Source organism: Bactrocera neohumeralis, unplaced genomic scaffold (assembly GCF_024586455.1).
Source record: "Bactrocera neohumeralis isolate Rockhampton unplaced genomic scaffold, APGP_CSIRO_Bneo_wtdbg2-racon-allhic-juicebox.fasta_v2 cluster10, whole genome shotgun sequence".
NCBI lineage: Eukaryota > Metazoa > Arthropoda > Insecta > Diptera > Tephritidae > Bactrocera > Bactrocera neohumeralis.
In genome coordinates this window covers 16,451,755-16,474,100 of record NW_026089623.1, presented here as the reverse complement: position 1 = coordinate 16,474,100, position 22,346 = coordinate 16,451,755, and the positions used below count along the sequence as shown (strand labels likewise).

General features: G+C 36.8%; 2 long non-coding RNA genes across 2 annotated transcripts; one reads left to right on the top strand and one right to left on the bottom strand.

Moving 5' to 3' along the window:
- Positions 1 to 4,338: 4,338 nt before the first annotated feature.
- Positions 4,339 to 5,833, bottom strand: LOC126765487 (uncharacterized). Its single transcript, XR_007668455.1, has 3 exons — positions 5,494 to 5,833; positions 5,329 to 5,356; positions 4,339 to 5,262 (listed from the first exon to the last, which is right to left on the bottom strand). It is a non-coding gene; the product is annotated as an uncharacterized LOC126765487 (long non-coding RNA).
- A 4,374-nt stretch (positions 5,834 to 10,207) lies between these two features.
- Positions 10,208 to 11,291, top strand: LOC126765511 (uncharacterized). Its single transcript, XR_007668480.1, has 2 exons — positions 10,208 to 10,718; positions 11,121 to 11,291. It is a non-coding gene; the product is annotated as an uncharacterized LOC126765511 (long non-coding RNA).
- The last annotated feature ends 11,055 nt before the right edge of the window (positions 11,292 to 22,346 follow it).

The window sequence follows — 22,346 nt, the reverse complement described above, 5'->3', positions numbered from 1 at the left end:
CTGGCCAAACAGCGAGAACTTAGTTTCGCACCTAATAATAACTTCAAATCAAAATTATTAAATGAGAAAGTCAAATTTCGCGGGTTATAACATATTTTTAAGTCCGCGTTTTATTTTTGACCTTGAAAAATGTTTTTTACTATAACGAAATGATTGATGATAAATAGTCCAGATAGGGCAATTGTAAGTAATACTTCGATTTGTTTATAAATATGTCTAGCGAGTTTTAGCAATGCCTTTATTGGCTTTGAAGATTTCATTTCCCCCTGACTATGGTCAAAGCCATTTGAATCCTTTCCGCAATAAATAAAAGAATTTAAGAGGTATCTTGTCTTTGCATCAGCTAGCCCCATTACCATTAATTCATATTGTGATGAACACGGATGATAGAACAAAACCGAATCGACAATAAATTTTTCGGAATGTTCGAGTAGCAATGGTTTGGAAACAATCTATTATACAAAGACTGCCGGATTGAGCAGCAAACACAGTTCCAGCCGCGTAAAGAGTAGTTGATATAATAATAAAAACTAGTAATAACCCCCGATAATCGGGGGACTCCGTCATTTAAAATGAAAAAAGTAAAAAAAAAAAATTTTATAAAAACTCAATTTTTTCAAGTACTTCATGGAAAACTACATTCGTAGTGGTTTTATTTTGGTCGTAAGTCTTAACTTTGATATCTTGAGAAGATCGTACTCGACTCAATGCGACATACAGCTGGCCATGCGTAAAACAATCCTCCTTGAGGAAAACACCAACTCTTTCTAGAGTCTGCCCTTGAGATTTGTTTATTGTTATTGCGAATGCTACAATTATTGGAAATTGGAGACGCTTTAAAATAAAAGAAAGTGTTGATTCGCTGGGCTGTAAATTTATACGGGGCAATAAAATTTGTTTCCCTTGTGATTCACCGGTTAAAATTTCGACGTCCAAACAATTACAATGTAGTGCTTTTACTATCAAGCGAGTCCCATTGACCAACCCTTCATATGTATTAAGATTGCGGATTAACATCACAACTGTTCCAACCTTAAGCCTTAACTCATGAGGCGCTACTCCACTGAAATTAAGGGAGTTTAGAAATTCTGTAGGGAATCCGACATGCTCTTGAGGATCTGCAGAAACGACAGTATCCACGCTATAATATACCCTTTCTTCACCGGGCAACATATTTACTATTTCGCTATTTATTATCGTGCAGTCATCATTTTTTAGACACAAAATTGCCCGATCCTTCAAATGGTTTTGACTAATAACACCAGACTGAGGCTGAAATACCCAATCCACTAAATTTTCATTTAGCAAAATTATCTCTTCTGGTATATTGATTTTCGACTCTGGAGAGAGCTCTCGACCTTCTCCAACACGCAAAAGAAAACTGTTGTATAAGGATTCTTTAGAACGCATATTCGTTGAGAGTTTGAGACACCTAAAAAATTTCCAAAGTGAGCACCGTTTCAAACAATTACCAACTATAGCGGCGCGTGAGCTATTGGGCACCACAGGAAGAACTTGCCTGAAATCACCACCTAATAAAATAACCTTTCCACCAAAAGGTACTTCATTTTGGTGAATATCACGTAATAATCGATCTAAGCAAAAGTAGCATGCTAATTCGGCGAGCATTGCGATTTTCTTCTGTGGCACTCTGTTCCTCTTCGCGTTCAACCTGCGCCATATGCTTATACTCATTTGCCAAGGGGTTAATATTTGAAAGCATTTCGTGGATTTCTCTCAGCAAATACCTATCGCAGTTTGAATTATGTTGTGCCCTTATATTCGTGTCAAGAATAAACAGCTGGGCGTAGGAGGATTCTGAAGGATGATCTGCATGCAATGGACCTACCCTATGATATATTGATCCATGTATTCGGAAGCAATATGGTCCGCGCCCTGTAGGCTCCGCAATTTTCGCTTCGAATGATGCAAAAGCAAACGAACTATTTAGCTGCCGAATATTCTCCAAATAGTGTCCCCGCCAAGAGCTCAAATCATTTTCTAACACAGCTTTCAAAAACTCAGGTACACGTAAAGTTTAACTTTTCCGCCATGACAACATGTCGTAAAGCCATTTCTGACCTAGTAACAATTTCAACCAAATATTAAGGCAATAAGTATGTATATACATATATTACAAATATAAAACAATGAAAAGTACAGGTACCTTTTCACTTCCGAAATGTTTTGCTTTACAGTGTAAACATATATTAGTCAAACCCCCAAGCGAACTATACTCCGGAAGAACTACGGAGTTTAGGGCAGCTTTGAAATAACTTGCCATAGATCCTGCATGACTACGGCTCTAATAAAACAGGTCAATTCATATACATACATACATTAACAATTAAAAATTCCTTTTTATCTATAACATTCACATCTTCTCTTCGACCTGTTAAACTCCTTTTTCGTCTAATTCGCCTTTGGTTTGGCATTTTATTTTTAATAATTAATCTGAATCTGAACTGAAATTCGATGTAGTATGTATGTATTATTCGCTGGTAATAGCCGCCTTGACTTTTGGAAGAAAACTGAACTGACTCAAAGCTTACCTAACGCAATAACATTTCTAATCAAAATAACGCCGACAACAATATTTCTGTTAGATTTTGCACTTGCGTCTACGCCCATACATATGTATATACATACATATGTTTGTAAGTATGTATGTGTGAATATAAAACAAAGTAGAGTGCGCATGTCAAAGCGCAGTGTTCCTTAGCTCGTACATACATATTCGTGCAACATAGAAGAGAGCGCATGCCAAATCGTAGATAGCGCCTTAGCGCATGCATATGTATGTATGTACCAGTGCACATGCCAAAGCAAACATTTGTAATATTCGTCATTCTCTTATTGTCATAGATAACTTGATTAGAATCTCTTTTCTTGCTCTCTCGCTTGCAGCTGATTTTTTCTGAGCTGGCAACAAAACACAATCAGGGTGCCGTCAACCAGCAGTTAGTGAAAAAGGCGGGATGCCAGAAAAGCAGCACTATAATTACTTGACGAAATTAGTGTGAAATGAAACTGTGCGAACATATTTTGGCAAAATAAATGTTTATGTCAATTAATTAATGATTTTGCATTTTAGCATTTACATATATATGTATGTATGCATTTTCAGTGTTTAATTTAGTGTTTTGTATAATTTATTAAATACCCAGTGGCATCATTGGCAAATGTTATAAAAAATGCGAGTTTTGACAGCTCTCTCTCGAACCAAAGAGTCTCGTATCAAGTTATCTATGCTTATTGTCATTTTGCTACCGAGCAGACAACATTGTTGTTGTTAGATTTCGCACTTGCGCCTTCGCGTATGTGAGTATGTATGTAACGAAAGCAACAGACAGAAACATTTGTAATTATTCATTCTCTTACATATATGCTCTTTTCTGTAGAAGCGCTGCTTATATTAGCTTAATGTAAAAATTGAAGAACTTTAAACGCAAATATATCAAAAGTGGTTTAATGAATTTATAATTATTTAATAAATAAATTTGTGCAAAGTTTCAGATCGCACACTTCAATTTGATGTATTATTTGTCTCTGTACGTTTTGTAGATCTCTGGAAATAAGCGCCTTGTCTTAGAATAATGTATAGATTTTTGAGCTAAGATAATAAGTAATAAAGCATTAAGTTGTTGGAATTAGAAATAAAAATACTTGTAAATTTATTAATTTAAAAATCACTTAGCACACTCATCGTTAAAAAGGTTAGATTGTTTACAATTATGAGGAAAAGAGCCTTGCCACATCTTAAACAGTAAATATGTAGGATTTTTAACAATTTTTCTTTTAATTAATTGACATGTTTGTTTTATCGCATGATTCTTTTTTCTATATTAACTATAAAAAAATACTTTCTACATATGTATATGTGTAATACGTAATTTATGTGACTGAAGTACTTTCGCGAAGTACTCCTTTCTGCGTTGGCGGCCTTCGGCCGCGCTCTAAAAAGATAACTCTGGCCGAGCGAATACCCGGGGTGACTGAAGTACTTTCGCGTAGTACTCCTTTCTGCGTTTAAAATAAAAAAATATATTGACTTTTTGTTATAAAGTGGTGAAAGTGGTTATATTCTTTGGTTATTATGCACTCATATTCAAACAAAATTTAAGTTTTCGTTATAAAATTGATAAATTTTGATTATTATTTCTGTCAGCGATTTCCATTTATTTTTTATGATACTTTGGTTTGTATATTAGGCGACGATATATGTATATATATATATTATATTTAAAATATATTATTATATAATATTACTTATACATATGTATAATATTATTATATAATATTACTAATACATGTATATAATATTACTTATTTGCTTAATAAATTTAAAAAAGAAAATATTCATATGCATGAATAGAGGAGTTTTTGCGAAAAAGAGGCATTTCAGCGAATTGCCTTGTCATCACATGGCAGCGCTACATTTCTTCGTAATTTTTGGTAAACAAATGAGGTTCAAACGAGTGTAAAATGTAATTTTTAAAATAAAGATGTTTTAAATAAAAAACCTGCTAAAAGTGTAAAATGTGAATTTATTTAAAAGATTATAGTGTAATTTAATTAATTTGAAGAGAAAAATGTAAATAAAGTGGGTTTAACGTGGTAAAATAGCTTCTTGAAATGTTCGAATTTTGCGAATTTTTGAACTTTAAGGTCGAATATCTCGTAAACTAAGCGTTTGCGGTACCCTATATATTTTTTAATCAGGAGTACTTTCTCTTTCCAACGGTACCTTCAAAAAAATCGGCGCCAAAGAAATCGGAATTGTGCCCATCTCTTCTATGCAAACATTTTCAACGACTGTACGTACATATACAGGACCACATGCCTTAGACAACAAAGAACTATTTGAAATCGATTACCATTACACATCTAAAAATATATCGTCTAATTCTATTCGTAGCGAAAGGAATAGAATTACGATAGTTGATTCGAAAATTGATATTAATATTAATAATTCCAATTAATTCTTCAAGATTCAGTCTCTGAGATCGGAGGGATTGGCTGCATTTTCATATCTCCGCCTTATTTTTACAATTTTATCATACAAATAGTACCTTGAATATCAACAGTGCGGATTTTCAATTTCTTCATCTTCTGCATCAATTTCTGATTTGGTAGCATGATCGGATTGAAAATAAGAATCCTCGGAACCTAAATTACTCATATCAGAACTAATTTCTTTTGTCCATTTTTCATCACTTTCTTCAAAACTATTTTCTCGAAGTCCATTTATGTATCTTGTAACTAAAAGACAGAGACAGAACAATTACACAAATAAAATCACTGACTACAGAGTTCTAGTATACTTACGCGAACACAGAGGAACGGTAATTTTTACCTGTAATGGAAGGCATACACACAACAATTAGTTGGTTGATTGAGTTGGGCTAGAAATTGCCCTTGTATTGTATTCACTTCGTTGCTTAAACATGAGTTCGGAAGTTGTTGCTTTACTTATTACGAGTATATACTTACATATGACGCGCTCTCTTCGACAGCCGAAATAAAATGGCGAAATCGTTTGAAATCGCACGACCAACCCAAACACGATCCAACTAACACAGCCAACTTGCAAAATATGAAAACATTTTGATTTTCATTCAATCAGTTGGTACAACTCATACAACTGCCCCATATACATACATACGTAACAATTAGTTGTACAATTTGATGAAATTGGTACAAAAATTGGTGCGTGTATGCCTTCCATAAGAATACTTCATAGGCAATAAATAAGTGCAATTTCACAGCTCAATTATATATGTATATACGAGTAGAACTTAAAACTCTTCGCTCTTTAGACACCACATGTTTTTGCAAGAAACCTAACCCAACAGACAAGGATACGGATTGAGCCTGAGCTCCACTATACTAATTGAATTTAAAAGCACAGTAAACGCAGCTATTATAAGGGGAAGAATTATCGTATATACATACATATGTATGTAATTTCTCATAACTGTCAACAAATATTTGGTTAAGTAATACTGTAGTTCATGCGTACCACTAAATCAGCAGAAATGCTTCACACTGTAGAACATTTCTGGGAATATATAGTATGATGATTTAATTTTGTTATGATATCTTGTAGCTTGGGATTACGTGAAGCACTGAACAATATTATTAGGAAAATTTCAACTTATCACCAGAAATATATCTTACAAATTTAGCGATATATTTGGAATACGGTGAGTTGCACATTTGGCATCTTCCTACTATGATCCTTTACACCAAATTTACTGCTTGCAACTTATACCATGTTCAGAAAGAAAATTTGAAAGGATCAGATTACATTTAAGCCCTTCACTAATCAGCCCGTTCTCACTGCCGTTGGAAAGATGAAAAAACAGCTGTTTTTGCCATTCAAGAATTCACATCGCTTAATATTTATCAAAAGAAAGCATTTTCATATAGTATTTTGTAATAAAAGCCGAATTCTTTTTAATATTTTCCATATAATGGAAATAATGGACGCATTTTTTCATTTGGGAAGTCGATTTTCATGTAAAATTAGATTCATTGCTTTAAAAAAAATTGTTTGTTTACATTTTTTTCCCTTTGTAGTGTCTAAATCAGCTGTGATAATATAGATTTCCAATGCTGACAAGTAGATGGCGCAAAATCTGAGTCGCACAGAGAGATTTAGCGTGGATCAGTTTCAGATCACTTCGATGAAGTGATTTTGAACTGTCATTTTTGTATGGGGAAATCTTGATAAATTTATAGGATTAGTAGGATAAATCACTCAACAGCCGAAAACGTCTGATTAAGTGTCGGTCTGAACATGGTATTAATCTGTAAAGTGCTGAACACATAGAGCGCGACACGACACGTGAACTGTAAATGACGTTGTGAATCCTTCTACATGAACATATGAAAGAAGGCAGCGACATAACAATGGCCGACATGTACACAAGACAACACAGCTGTCCATTTTGCATGTACACAATTTCGTTGTGGCCATACTAATACCTTTCACTTCAATGAAATTTTAATATTTTGTTCATAGTGAATTTTTTTTTTTGTAAAAAATAAGTATGTAATTATAACTTTATTTGTTTTAAATTATAAATTGTTATTACAAATGATACAGCTGAGCTATTTTATGCTTTTATTTGTAAAATAACGTCAGGTGTGTTAAAGCTCTGAATAGTTTTGCATTTTACATATTAGTGGCATCACTCCAGTTAGCGAGTGCGACAACTTACGGCCTGCAGTCAAGTAGTCGTGCAGCTGTCTAAATAACTGTGTCCTTAAGAACGTATTTTAATATTTGACAGATGTCGCTTGCAGATAGTCCCGCTCTAACTGTTCAGCACTTGAGACAGAGAACGTAAAGTATTGAGAAGGTGCAAATTGAATTCTGTATGATGTTCGATTTGGCGGCTAACAGAGCCGATAGAATCAAAGCAAGGAATTCGCCGTTCTCGCTGCTATTTAGCAGAATTGAGCACGTTCAGTGGCAGAAATATATGTAAAATGACTGAGAATAAATAAAGAGAATTGCTTTGTAGAAAAATATACGAAATATACAAAGTCACACAGAGAATGTAAAAAAGCATTTTCTGAGTGACATATGCATGCCTATTTTGTATTATATGAACCATTGTCACATATGCGTGATTATTTTGTGTTATAAGGACCATTGTTTTCCAAAAAATGGTAAAAATTGTATGTGATAAAATTAAATAAAAAATAATTTTAAATAAATTATTATTTCAAAAATTATATTCATTTCAACTATTATAAAATGAACTTAAATGTGCTCATATAAACACTTCCATTCATTCCTTTCATTTCTTCAAAAAAATTAATGACCTCCATGAAATATGCATATTCGAATTATTTCGTTATCATTTCCATATTTATACCAATAGAATTTCTATGGCATACACATATGTACATACATATATTATTTCTTTGGCACATTTGTCTGTATGTTTACGAAAGCAAATGCGAGCCACATACATATGTACATACATTCATAATAGCAAGTGTCGCAGGCATCTTTCGCATCTCCGTTGTCACGGTCAACCAATGGTCCAAACTGGCGTTTTGTCAAAGAGTCAAGTGCTGAACACATTGAGCGCGAATACACATGTTCTTATGGACACAGTTATATAGTTGTGAAGCTGCCTCAATAAATGTGTCCCTAAGAACGTGTGTATTCTAATATTTGACAAATGTCGCTTGCAGTCTGTCGCGCTCATTGTGTTCAGCACTTGTGTGATGATAGAAAATCCAAGCTGTGCCGAAAAAAATAAACGAATGGGCGCCAATTGTCACCGCTTCCCTTGCCGCTGTACAGATCCGCCTACAAGCCAGAGTTAATACATATGTATGAAGATGTATGAGCGTGCATACATTTCGACGCAGATTTTTGCGAGTAACGGAAAAATATTTTAGACAAATATTGTAAATCGACAACGGCTATGTTGCCACTTTTGTCACTTCTTTCTGTAAAGAAGCATCAGAAAGTTGTTCAATTTATGATTTTTAGCTTTTGCCAGCGTCGCGAAAAGACGCTTGTAGGCAAAGGCCTGCTCGGGGAGATGTTACAGCGTCTGTTTTTATGAATGAAGCGAGGTCGCTTGTGGAATTTGCGCCTGCGTTTATGAATGAAATCGTTTTTTGTTGTAAAATTTACTACATTTGAGCTTCGCCAATTTGGCTGCTATATTGACTTTTGGTGCTTTTGCTATTTAGACAATTGTTGCTTTTGTAGAACAATGTTTCAATTTTTTGTTGGTGACATATTCACATGTGTACGCATATGTATGTTTGTATGCTTGTGCATTATTTGTTCGGAAATGAATACAAATATATGTACATGTAAGTATGTATGAATGCATGAACATGCAGATCAATGCGCGCGCATGTAATATACATATGTATTGATAAGTGATAAAATCATGATTTGAATTTCTGAATGCGCACATGCGTATATGTATGTACATAATAAGATTATGATATGAGCATGTGCAGAGACATAAGATTAATATGATAGAAGATGAACATACATGCATACATATGTATATATTGTTGTGATATATTTAATTTCTATTAGTAGGAAATATAATATAATATAATACAAAAATATTTATTAGTATAGTATATTATGTAAAAATCAAATAAAATTATTAAATCCAAATTGACTAAGTATTACTATGCATACATTCATACAAAATTATACTCATATCATAATTATGTTTACTTGTCAATATTGAATTGCCGACTGCAAAACGCAAAAGCAATCATATTTGCATACATTGCATGAAAATATCGCAATGCTGTTGTTGGGAGTACCATAAGGAGCATGCATACATATATTTATGTCTCTTTGTATTCTTGGGCATGTGAGACAAGAACATAAAAAATTTATTTATGTTCTCTGTGTGAGAGGTGTGTTTTGTACGCATTTTTCGCTGTTCAAAATTAAATAAAATATAAACGAAAAGCAAAACGAAATTCTTCGCTGGGAGTGTATTTCTGTCTCTTCATATTCTCTGCTCCGGCATATAGGCCATGTCATCATATGCCGTAAATAGTACATATATTTCTGTCTCTTCATATTCTCGGTTAGAAAATGTGAGAGAATTGTAAAAAAAGTTAAAATTATGAAGCGAATTCCGACCTGTAATGTTAACAAATGCGGCGAATTCCTCACATTGAATCTAACAAATGTTCGCAGTCGAACCTGCACCTTCCCTATACTTCACGTTCTCTGCTTGAGATAGTTATTTTATCAATCAATGCAATAAGCCGATTTTGTCCGTGCATAATATTGACGTGCTTAGAGATTCAGGGAGAAGATTAGGACAGATAGAAAAGTCAAATAAATTTATGAATTTGTTTTCAACCAATTTTTTCTGTCAATGAATAACAAGAAATCACAATTGCAACTTTAGGAAAAATACGTTTTGTTCAAAAATTAAATTCGTAAAGCTTTCGGTGAAATAGGACATTTAAAGACAATGGGATAAGTGATTTTTTTACATTTAGTAACATTTATAGTAATAAACAAATTCGTTGACTGCGAATGGTTTACTTTTATTTATGTTGACCAACACAGTCACTTTTCGCTAAACACTGATAAACATTTGTTTAAATAGCTACATTAATTTATCAAAAAGCATCATTGAAAACTTCTCGTTTACTTTGCGCATGCCTTGAATTGAGACGTCATATGGTTTGCGTTTATTATCTGTTATAAATGTATGTAACCATTGACGCAGATATTTATGACGTAAACATAACTGCTAAAATCCCCTCAATGGGTAGTAAAAACAAAATCATTGTTCTAGTGCATATATATGTAGTATTTCAATAGTATGCAATTAAAACTACGTGCCCAGTCAAGCCCGATTTACAATACTTGCGAAATATTTTCACAAAATTTCAATCAATATGATTTAGGATGCCTCTCCATTAAAATATTTTCAAACCTACATGCATGCGTCTTTCCATGCTCATATCTTAAAAACGTTGTATTTCAGGTTTAAATGTAATTGATGAGCTGAATGGCGTACTCATCAAACTTCTTCATTAGTAATTGAGGGTGCATCGAAAACGTCATGAGGTCTGCAACACTTATAGTTTATATACATAAATAAAGTGCAGTCTAAGACGTTAGTCTTACGGTCAAGTTATTGGAATAGTGCTTAAGAGTAGTGCCCAAAAAAATTAATGAAGTTTAAAAAGTTAGTATTCATGTCAAAACTAGTTCAAATACAGAAAAAGTCAATTGAAATAATGAAATCATGTGCAAAGTATAATAAACCTATGTATATATATATATATAATTATAAATAAATTTAGTGGATAACACCGCAGTAATAGTATAAAACCCGTTTTTCTAAGTGTCTCTATACAAAACTGTATTAGTGAGTGCTTATAAGTTATCACTAATTTATTACAAATATTTTTGCGCTAACAGATGCTTTACAACGCATATATATTATATAATAACATTTAGCGGTTTTTTCTATGATACTTCGTATTATTTTATCAATATATATTTACCAAAAGTATGTATACGATTAGGTGAATATTAACCTGTACATTAACCTAGTCGTATACATATTTTGACACAATATTGTTAGTTTTCAGAAAAGGGCTAGATTTTTTAAAGGATATACATACTTACAAATATATGCAGATACTTATTTATAAGAAATTATATTTAAAGTGAAAGTGAAAGGGTAAATGCCTAATTTGCTTATATCTCCTTTAATGAGGGGTTATTAAATTCGTTATTTGCTTAAAATGAATATGTAAGGTTAATATATTATTTTATATATGTGATTTTAGATATTAAGCATTCTATAAACCTAAAGCTGCTATTAAATATATAATATACGTAAGTATACCATGTACATATTTATGCATATACATACTTATGTATGAAGAGCAAAGAAATACTTTTTTGTGTGAAAATCCGTAATATACACCAAATGTAAAACCACTTAGATATATTGCAAGTATTATAAAATGTAGTATTAAGTACTTTCAGCTACTTAGTTTTCTTTGCCAACAAAAGGTGAAACGTTAAAAACATATAAGAAACTGTGTAAACAATTTAATGTCGGTTGTAATTCGTAAACAACTTACTTGTGTATACGCAAACTATCGGAGTAAAGCACCCAATTTCAAGTTTATACCGTTCAAATTACGTATGCAGCTTTGAGTATTACTTCAGTAAATTTGCAATTCATCACATAAATATCTTAATTCTACATGCGTTATATTCCACCCAGAAATTATGTGTTTTAATTCAAATAGAAACACCTCCTTACCCTTTATTTTTCTCTCTTATTTCAGTGCTTTAATATGTGCAATTATAATCATATATTTTTTTCTTTTCGTCATGTTATTACTAAACCATATAACATAAACGAGTAAGGAAGGCTAAGTTCGGGTATTTTATATTCTTGAAACTGGCAAAGATCAACGCCGGCTAAATACCTTCAGGTGTTGGCAATATCAAAAAATGCAGTGAACGGGTTCAACATGCATTATTCGACAAAATCGTGGATGAATTACAGTCAAATTTGGTGTAATGAGTATTGACTAAGTTTAAAGGTCATAGACTCAGTTTTATTACTATATTTTACTGCTCGTCATTGAAAATTATGCCAATATCAGCCCAAGATGGGACATTTGTGTCATAAACTCAACTGAAGAGCTGAAATGTAATAAATTTAGTTGATGTGAAACACGTCAACCAAACGATCGGAAATCATTATATTGGGGATATGAGGTTTAGACCAAGACCATTTTCTTTCGTATTAAGTATCAAACCATTATCATAACTTTGTAACTTTTAGGAAAACGTTTCCACTCAGTTGCAATAAAATAAGATGTTGTCAAAAAAGTCTTGCGGGATTTTCGCTAGTTGGCCCTGAAAGCGCGTAGTTCTAGTTTTATTCATCGCATCGAGTCATGCTATACCTTTTTGGAAAGCTCATTTCACGCGCTAACACGTGTTTGATTGATTGTCGTTTCTTTTAAGTCGTTCGTGAGTTATAGCGTCGCAAACATGGAGAAAAATAAAGAGAAATACGGCATATTTTACAGTACTACTACGATAAAGGCAAAAATGCATCTCAAGTCGCCCATAAAATTTGTGCAGTTTATGGATCCGATACAGTTTCCATTTCCACCGCACAACGATGGTTTCAACGTTTTCGTTCTGGTGTAGAGGTGGTCGAAGATGTGCCACGCTCCGGAAGGCCTGCCGTCGAAAATTGCGATAAAATCGCTGAATTGGTCGAAAGAGACCGGCATAGTAGCAGCCGTAGCATCGGTCAAGAGCTGGGCATGAGTCATAAAAAATTCATTTCAATTTCAATAAAAAAAAATTCAATAAAAAAAAAATTCAATAAAAATACCGCAAGACTTTTTTGACAACCTATTATTACATTTTGATCAATTTAAATGGTTTGAAGCCAGGCGGAAAGTTGAAAACCATTATATAAGATATATTGGGCATTATCTTTATACTAGGTATAAGTTAACTATTGAACCAATTCAATCCGTTTTTATACTTTTGTTCGTCCGACTCATTAAGATATAAAACTGTAATTTGGTACAGGGGATCACAGTAACAAAGGGGCACTTGTGCACAAAATTTTTTTTAAAAAAGTGGGCGTGGTCCCGTTCTTTAATAAGTTTAATGTACAAACATAACTGTTGAAGCTTCAACAACATAATTTTCTCAGGGCAAATACTATAAGAACTTCTACGAACAGTGGGAAAATGGCCGAAATCGGAAAATAACCCGCTCACTCCCCGTATAACAGTACTGTTTACATTCTTCTCATATTCCTATATCTTCTTTTTCTTCTTTACTGGCGTGGAAACTGCTTACGCGGTTACAGCCGAATTAGCAACAGCGCGCCAGTCGTTTCTTCTTTTCGCAAATTGGCGCCAATTGGAGATTCCAAGCGAAGCCAGGTCCTTCTTCACCTGGTCTTTCCAACGGAGTGGAGGTCTTCCTCTTCCTCTGCTCCTCCGTCGAATACTTTCAAAGCTGGAGCCTTACTCGACGGCGGTGATGTCGGCCTTTATTTTCACGAGGAAATCAACCACCTGGGCAGCGGCACCTTTTCAATTACGGGACCGTACATTCAAGGTGCATACCCTCAAATCGTAATCAAAAGAGGGATCTCTCATCTGAGTCTGTCGATTAGTTTTCAAAGGTATTGTTTTCTATGTGTCGGTTCCCAAACTCAGCGCACAACCCTGTGGAGGGGATGTTTCGCCTTCTCACTTCAGCTCACCTTCAAACGGATGTTCTTTGGCTACCCAAAGGATACTTGGTCTAGGACTGGAAGTCATGAGCTGTTTGAGCCATATCTGAAAGAATCGGTTCTAGCCACTCCCAAGTGAATGGTAATCAGAGAACTTTCCTCCCTTGCGTGTACTTCTAAACATGAGTCAATACTCCACGGTTTATTAGAGGATATAAATTGTTTATTAATGAACTAATGACTGTTCTCATTTTCAGAAGCAAAATATTTTAAATGTAAGCATAAGAAAGATCATGTTACAAAATTTGATGATAATGTGAACGACGACTACGTTTAGAATTTTTCCTTGACTTTTATTTATTTTGATAGAAAAAGCTACCTTTATATGAAATTTTAGGCTTTTGAACTGAAAGAGTAAGTAACCGATCTACCTTAGCCCACAACGACGAAGCCTTGTGGTATGTGTTCATATCCTCTGCCGTCTGTCGGAAATCACCCGTCAGCAAGACGACTACTATTGTAGTAGAGTCACGGTGCTATACTTTTGCTGATACTGCAAATTGGCGTTTCTTCACTTCTAGGTTTCGGCGACAGCTTGAATACTGAGTGTGCGGTTCTACCACAACTCAGCAAGGTTGTAGCTATTCCAGAGAATCCAACAGCAAGCGCAACTACATTGTTTTTGATATACCGGACTGAGTCGATTTAAAAACATTTCCTTAAAAACTTTCAAGACAGGTTCCCTTTGTTGCTGCCAACGCCATTTCCAGGCATTGTCGCGGAAGGCATTCTCCGGAATATCCTTGAGTGCCGAGGTCGCGCTGCTTGGATACTCTCTTTCGTCTCGGCATTTTCAGTCAAGCAAATAAAAAGATCCATGACTCGTCACCTGCGAATACGTTATTCAAAAATTTGGAGGTCACTTTCACACATGTTCAAATTTTCTTGTCACACTTCCACTCGCCAAAATTCTGGTCGCCAGTGAGAACTTTTTCGGGTTATCTTCAGGGACGCCTTGCGCATCGTCAAGTGCTCAGTCACAATGTCATGAACAACAGATTTTGATAAGTTTAACATAGGGGCAATTAAACGAATTCTTAGTTGACGGTCTGAGTTCAAAACTTTGCGCACACGAGTCACATTGTTGGCCTGGTGCCACCAACACACCACTTCTTGCTAAAGCAACATCTGGGTAAGCCTGCTTGATCACATAATCACCTCTGCCGCAGATTTACCGAATTTCATATCGAATTTAATTGCGTACTTCTGACCCTGACAGAAACACGTCGCGCGAAAATGTTTGTCCTGATTCTAAAGGTGCACGGAGACAACTGACCCGCCGCTCGATCGTTAGCTATGAACACACTCTACCGAATCCAGTCGGTGCGCACACGCTCCGAAGTACAGTCGCGGCGGAAGAAAATCAGCCCTATTTCTTTCTGGACACATCCTGTAGTCCGAACCGGACCCAAAGAAAGTTTTCCGCTGAAAGAGTCTATCTAAACTTCACCTCGGTTAGGTGCAATGCATGCAATGGATGAAACCACCTTAAGACCTTCTAGGGAAAATCCCCAAATTTCTCTGCCGTAGTAGCTATTTTAGCTAATGAGCGCGACACTTTACGCTATTTTGATCCCAGTGGTCCCCGAAAAAGATATCTCAATTTGGAGATTCGGCAAATGATAAATCAATTAAAGCGGGCAAAATGGATGAAACACCTGAAGTCTTGTAACCTTTCCAGCAGAGTTAGCAAGCTTTGAACTACTGTCACGGCTTTGTCTAACCTGAAGAGATATGATGACTGATTTGAAATTCAAATCGATGGCCATGCCTCTTCGGACCCGAACAAGTGCGCGAGCTATTGAAGCAGGCCATTCACATTGCACTCTTCGCGAGACAAGGCCAAAGGATATGTTACCAGACGACTGGGCAAAATGCCAAAAGACTGTGTACCACTTACTTTTATCGATGAGGAGGTTCAGAGTGTTATCAACAAAGAAAACTCGTCAAAATCCATTGGCTCAGATGAAATAAACATTACGATGCTAAACTAAAGCATCTGTTGGCAAGAGTTATCCTGCTATGGATTTCCAAGCTGCCATGGTTGGTGGTGTTTATACTGCTTCCAAGATACACGAAATTATCTACGACTTCAAAATTATGACTGTCAAAAGTGAGGTGAGAGCAAAGTCGCGAGTGCGACGACTGTTTGTTTGGGATATTTCGTCTTGCCCTCGTTCACTGCCAGACCCATTTGCTTTGCTTCCTTGTCCAGTCTGGAGAAAGCAGAACTAACGGCGCGGGTGTTGAGGCCGATGATATCAATATCATCGGCATACGCCAACAGCTGTACACTCTTATAGAAGATGGTACCTTCTCTATTTAGTTCTGCGGCTCGAACTATTTTCTCCAAAAGCAGGTTGAAAAAGTCGCACGATAGGGAATCGCCTTGTCTGAAACCTCGTTTGGTATCGAACGGCTCGGAGAGGTCCTTCCCGATCCTGACGGAGCTTTTGGTGTTACTCAACGTCAGTTTACACAGCTCCTTTTCGTGCTGTCGAAAGCAGCTTTGAAATCGACGAAGAGGTGGTGTGTGTCGATTCTCCTTTCACGGGTATTTTCCAAGATTTGGAGTATGGTGAATATCTGGTCGGTTGTTGATTTGCCAGATCTAAAGCCACACTGATAAGGTCCAATCAGTTAGTTGACGGTGGGCTTTAATCTTTCACACAATACGCTCGATAGAAGCTTAAATGCGCTGTTGAGGAGGCTAATCTCACGGTAGTTGGCGCAGATTGTGGGGTCTCCTTTTTTATGGATTGGGCATAGCACACTTAAATTCCTATCGTTGGGCATGCTTTCGTCCGACCATATTTTACAAAGAAGCTGATGCATGCTCCTTATCAGTTCTTCGCCGCCGTGTTTGAATAGCTCGGCCAGAAATCCGTCGGCCCCTGCCGCTTTGTTGTTCTTCGGGCGGACAATTGCTATTCGAACTTCTTCATGGTCGGGTAATGGAACGTCTGCTCCATCGTCATCTATTGGGGAATCGGGTTCGACTTCTGCTGGTGTTGTGCGTTCACTGCCATTCAGCAGTGTGAAGAAGTGTTCTATTTGTAAGTTTAGTATGCTCTGGGCATCGGTCACTAGATTTAGTAGTTGCAGTGGTTCTACAAGAGTATGCTCCCGTCTTGAAACTTTCTGTTAGCCGCCGCATATTTTCGTAGAATTTTCAAGCATTACTCCTGTCGGCCAACTTGTCAAGCTCTTCATACTTACGCATTTCAGCCTCTTTCTTTTTCGGAAAAGCGTCTCGCCTTCCTCTACAACTCTTAGTATCTATCCCACGTGTTGTGGTCGATCGCAACGTTGTGAGGTAGGCAATCTGTTTTCTCTCCGCTGCGACACGGCTCTCCTCGTCGTGCCAGCTGTTATTTTGCACTTTCCGAAAACCAATGATTTCGGTTGCAGCTGTACGTAAGGAGTTTTAAATGCCGTCCCACAGTTCCCTTATACCGAGTTGCTGACGAGTGCTCATAGAGAGCAGGAGTGCAAGTCGAGTAGAAAATCGTTCGGCTGTCTGTTGTGATTGCAGATTCTCCACGTCGAACCTTCCTTGGGTTTGTTGACGTACGTTTTTTGCTGCACAGAGGCGGGTGCGAATATTGGCTGCAACAAGGTAATGGTCCGAGTCGATGTTTGGACCTCGGAGCGAACGCACGTCTAGAACACTGGAGACGCGGCTTTCGTCTATCACAACATGAGCGATCTGGTTGGTGGCTTTTCGATCCGGAGACAGCCAGGTAGCTTGATGTATATTCTTGTGCTGTAATCTGGTACTACAGATAACCATATTTTGGGCCCCGGCGAAATCAGCCTCAACCCATTTGGGGATGTTACCTCGTGTAGGCTGAATTTACCGACTGTTGTGCCAAAGATACTTTTTCTGCCCACCTCTGCGTTAAAGTCGCCAAGAACGATTTTAGCATCGTGGCGGGGGCAGTTTTCATAAGTTTGCTCCAAGCGCTCATAGAAAACGTCTTTGGTCACATCGTCCTTCTCTTCCGTCGAGGAGTGGGCAAAGTTCAGCGATATGTTGAAGACCTCGCTTTGATGCGTATTGTGGCTGGACGTTCATCCACTGGGGTGAATGATAGTACTCGGCGTCGGAGTCTCTCTCCCACCACGAATCCCACACCAAATTGGCGCTCCTTTATATGACCCCTGTAGTAAATGCCACAAGGACCTACTCGTCTCAGTCTTTGCCCCGTCCATCGCATTTCTTGGACAGCGGAGATGTCAGCCTTCACTCTAACAAGGACATCAACCACCTGCCCAATTAAGGGACCGGAAGTCGTGAGCTGCTTGAACCATATGTGAAAGAATCGTTTCTGGCCACTACTAAGTGAATGGCGATCAGAGAACTTTCATCACTTGCGTGAACTTCTACACATGACTCCATCCTTCTATTCCTATATCGCAGTGCGCAAAATGGCGAAATCGGATTGCAACCACACCTACTTCCCTTATAACACAAGTTTAAATTCCATTTGATTCTTTCATTTTCCATGTCAGCATGTTTTGCTCATAACAGTATATCTTTGGGCCTAAAATAGACAATGGACGAATACTCGACCTAACAGTTATGGTCAGAATAGTCCATTGGAACTTAACCAAGTGCAACTTATCTGGGTGCTCGGTCACAAAATTTATATGGCTAATGAGCTCGTCCACTCCGAAGCATCCACTAACAAGATAGGACCTGAACTCTTCATTCCAAGTTGCTAGTGGGTGATCACAACCTTAGCAGGTTTAAATATGTAATCAATCTCGTCTGCACCGAAGCTAACATACCCTTCACAGGTGCATTACTTTTAGTAACTATGTGTTCAGTTTGTATGGAAACTATAGGCTATAGTAATCTGATCTGAACAATTTTTCGGAGATTACATTGTCAAATGTGAAAATTTTCCATACAAGAACTTGATTCCGATCGTTCAGTTTGTATGGTAGCTAAATGCTATAGTTAGCCGATCTGACCAATTTCTTCGGAGATTACATTGTTGCCTTAGAAAATAATCTATACCAAATTTGGTGAAGATACATTGTCAAATGTGAAAGTTTTCCATACAAGAACTTGATTCCGATCGTTCAGTTTGTATAGTAGCTATATTCTATAGTTAACCGATCTCAACAATTTCTTTGGAGATTACATTGTTGCCTTAGAAAATAATCTATTCCAAATTTGTTGAAGATACATTTTCAAATGTGAAAGTTTTCCATACAGGAACTTGATTCCGATCGTTCAGTTTATATGGCAGCTATATGTTATAGTGGTCCGATATCGGCCGTTCCGACAAATGAGCAGCTTCTTGAAGAGAAAATGACGTTTGCAAGATTTCAAAGGGATATCTTAAAAACTGAGGGACTAGTTCGTATATATACAGGCGGACGGACGAACGGACAGACAGACAGACAGACAGACAGACAGACGGACATGGTTAAATCGACTCAGCTCAACATACTGATCATTTATATATATACTTTATAGGGTCTCCGACGCTTCTTTCTGGGTGTTACAAACATCGTGACAAACTTAATATACCCTGTTCAGGGTACAAAAATGAATGGGGACACAAATCATAGATTTACAGATGAGATAACATTAAACACACACACATGTATTGACTGATCACTTGAAAACAACCCCATATCAAGCAGCATAAACAATATGCTGCAATACATACAAACATACACACATTTACATATATTTAGTTATTTAAGATAGTTTTCTAAAATAGTATATAAGTAATGAAAATACCAAATAAAAATTGGAATGAATAAATTCTCCCTCGATATAAGTCTATCATTGCCCCCCACCAGCGGTAAGGAGGTGTATCGAGGTAATAACATTTGGTCCTTCGAGCCGGATAAAGAGCCCGGCCAAATTAAAAAGTCCTGTATTTTCAAAACAGGCAATATATTAAAAAAGCCCTGTTCAAAATACAGGCAAATTAAAACAAAAATAATTGTAAGACGCATATTAACAACATAACAATAATAATAATTGTAAGACGGGTGTATATTCCCGCATATTAATAATATTAAAATAATAATTGTAAGACGCGTGTATATTCCCGCATATTAAACCGATCGCGTAGCCGTTTTAGCAGAGCTTAAACGCCCTGATCTAACTGCTATCCAAGAAACATTCAAAAGCTGTGAGTCGAGGCACAGCAAGGTCAACTAGGCGACCAAATCAATATACATATGTACCTCCAACGATTTCTTTGGAGAATACCCAGCAGTTACACAAATACGAAAAGTGTTGCGGAAAAAATTATGGACATAAACAGGAACAAAATTCTTGATGCCCAGGCACATTTATCCGAAACGGTGTTGCACATGTCATGTTCATGAGGAAAAATTAAAACCTTAGAAGAAAAATGGAAAACCTAAGTATGGAATTAATGATCGACAACGATCATTTAAAATGTTTAGATTTTTTATTCATTGATATCCAAAATATAAAAAGCAAATTAGATTTCAATGAAGAAATTAAAGACATATTCGAAAAAATTGATGACAAATATTACGAAGAGCTTCAAAAATTAAAAAAAAAAATTACAAAAACAAGAGCATACAATTTCTTACCGTCCTAACATTCAATTAAAAAAAAATAATAAAAATTCCAAAATTTTTTGGCGATATTAAAGAATGGGCCAATTTTTACAATGTATTCCAAGTTATGGTACATGACAACGAGCACGTGCTGAACACAGAAAAAATGCTGCGTCTTCGTCAATGCTTAAAAAACGAAGCTGCACGAGTAATACAGCACTTACAAATTTCATCAAAAAATTATGAAGCTGCATGGAATCTACTTAAGTAAAAGTATGACAATCAGCGATTTCTGTTCACAACGCAGGGGGACAGAATAATGATACCCAAATTATCTACAACTACGACGAAACCAAAACAAACTAATGCAGTGCAAAAGATAGAAGACGAAAAACTTATAACAGTTCGACTACTCCTTCTATCTTCTGTTGAGGAAGAAACAACAGAAGTAATAGAGGAAGGTAGAAGGGAAAGTGAAATTGAAGAAGAATTCTTTGAAGAATTACTTGAACCTACAATAACTGAGGAAAAACTAACTGAGTTTCTACCGTGGCACGTATATCTTCCGGCAAGCTCATCTTCTTCTTCTTCTTAATTAGCGTACACACCGCTCACGCGATTATAGCCGAGTTAACAACAGCGCGCCAGTCGTTTCTTCTTTTCGCTACGTGGCGCCAATTGGATATTCTAAGCGAAGCTAGGTCCTTCTCCACTTGTTCTTTCCAACAGAGTGGAGATCTTCCTCTTCCTCTTCTTCCCCCGGCGGGTACTGCGTCGAATACTTTCAGAGCTGGAGTGTTTTCGTCCATTCGGACAATATGACCTAGCCAGCGTAGCCGCTGTCTTTTAATTCGCTGAACTATGTCGTTGTCGTCGTATATCTCGTACAGCTCATCGTTCCATCGAATGTGGTATTCGCCGTGGCTAACACGCAGAGGACTATAAATCTTTAGCAGAACTTTTCTCTCGAAAACTTGCAACGTCGACTCATCCGTTGTTGACATCGTCCAAGACTCTGCACCATATAGCAGGACGGCAATTATGAGTGACTTATAGAGTTTGGTTTTTGTTCGTATCTCATATTTTGGAGAAATGAAGGAAAGTGAGGTCCAGATTAAATCGTTTGAAGATGAGGACGAAGCTGAAGATATCGACCACATTTTGGAAGATAGTGCTGAATCACATAAGAAGGAAGAGGAAGTTCAGTTAATATACAAGCCAACACAATTGCCGAAAAGAGCAAAGGTTTTTTTAGTTGAGCCAAATCCTAATCTTACCAAAGAAGGAAAACATTTTGCAAACAATGAAAAGGAGCCAAAACGTATGGCTCGCGAAGCTGCTAAAATGCAGAACCAAATTAAGGAAAAACAATAACGCGTCTATACAAGCAAGAAAGATGTAATTAGCTCTTCTAAAGTTATCAATACTCCATTGCTCCAAAGGATTTTATATCGATTACTAAATAATCTATTAATCTTCCCGGCACTCACCTTGTATCAAAAATGAATTTGCAACAAAATTAAAATACGGAGCACGGAGCACGCTGCGATGTTTCGTACCGAAACGGAAAAGAAGCCGGTGCGTTGTCCGTCGGTCCCTTTTGTTCTTTTTTTGCATGGTGTCCTCGTGTATGTTGAATTTGTGATGTTGTGGTATTTGTGTGCGTGGGATGTGGAATGCAATGATGATGTGGTGTGTAATGAAGATGTGGTGTGGAATGAAGGATGGTATATGTAATGTGTGTGGTGTGGAAGTGTAATATTGCGAGGGGGGTCTGAGACTCATTTAGCCATCCCAGTCCTCCTAGGCAACTGATTAGCCTAGGAGTCGCTGCAGCTGTTACAGCGCTGCTACGACGCTGCTGAGACCCGTGGATCGCCGTGGTTGGGGTCTAGGCTGTCGACGAGGAAGTGTTATCCCTACCCGCTGATGCAATGCTCGCGTTACGGGTTGATA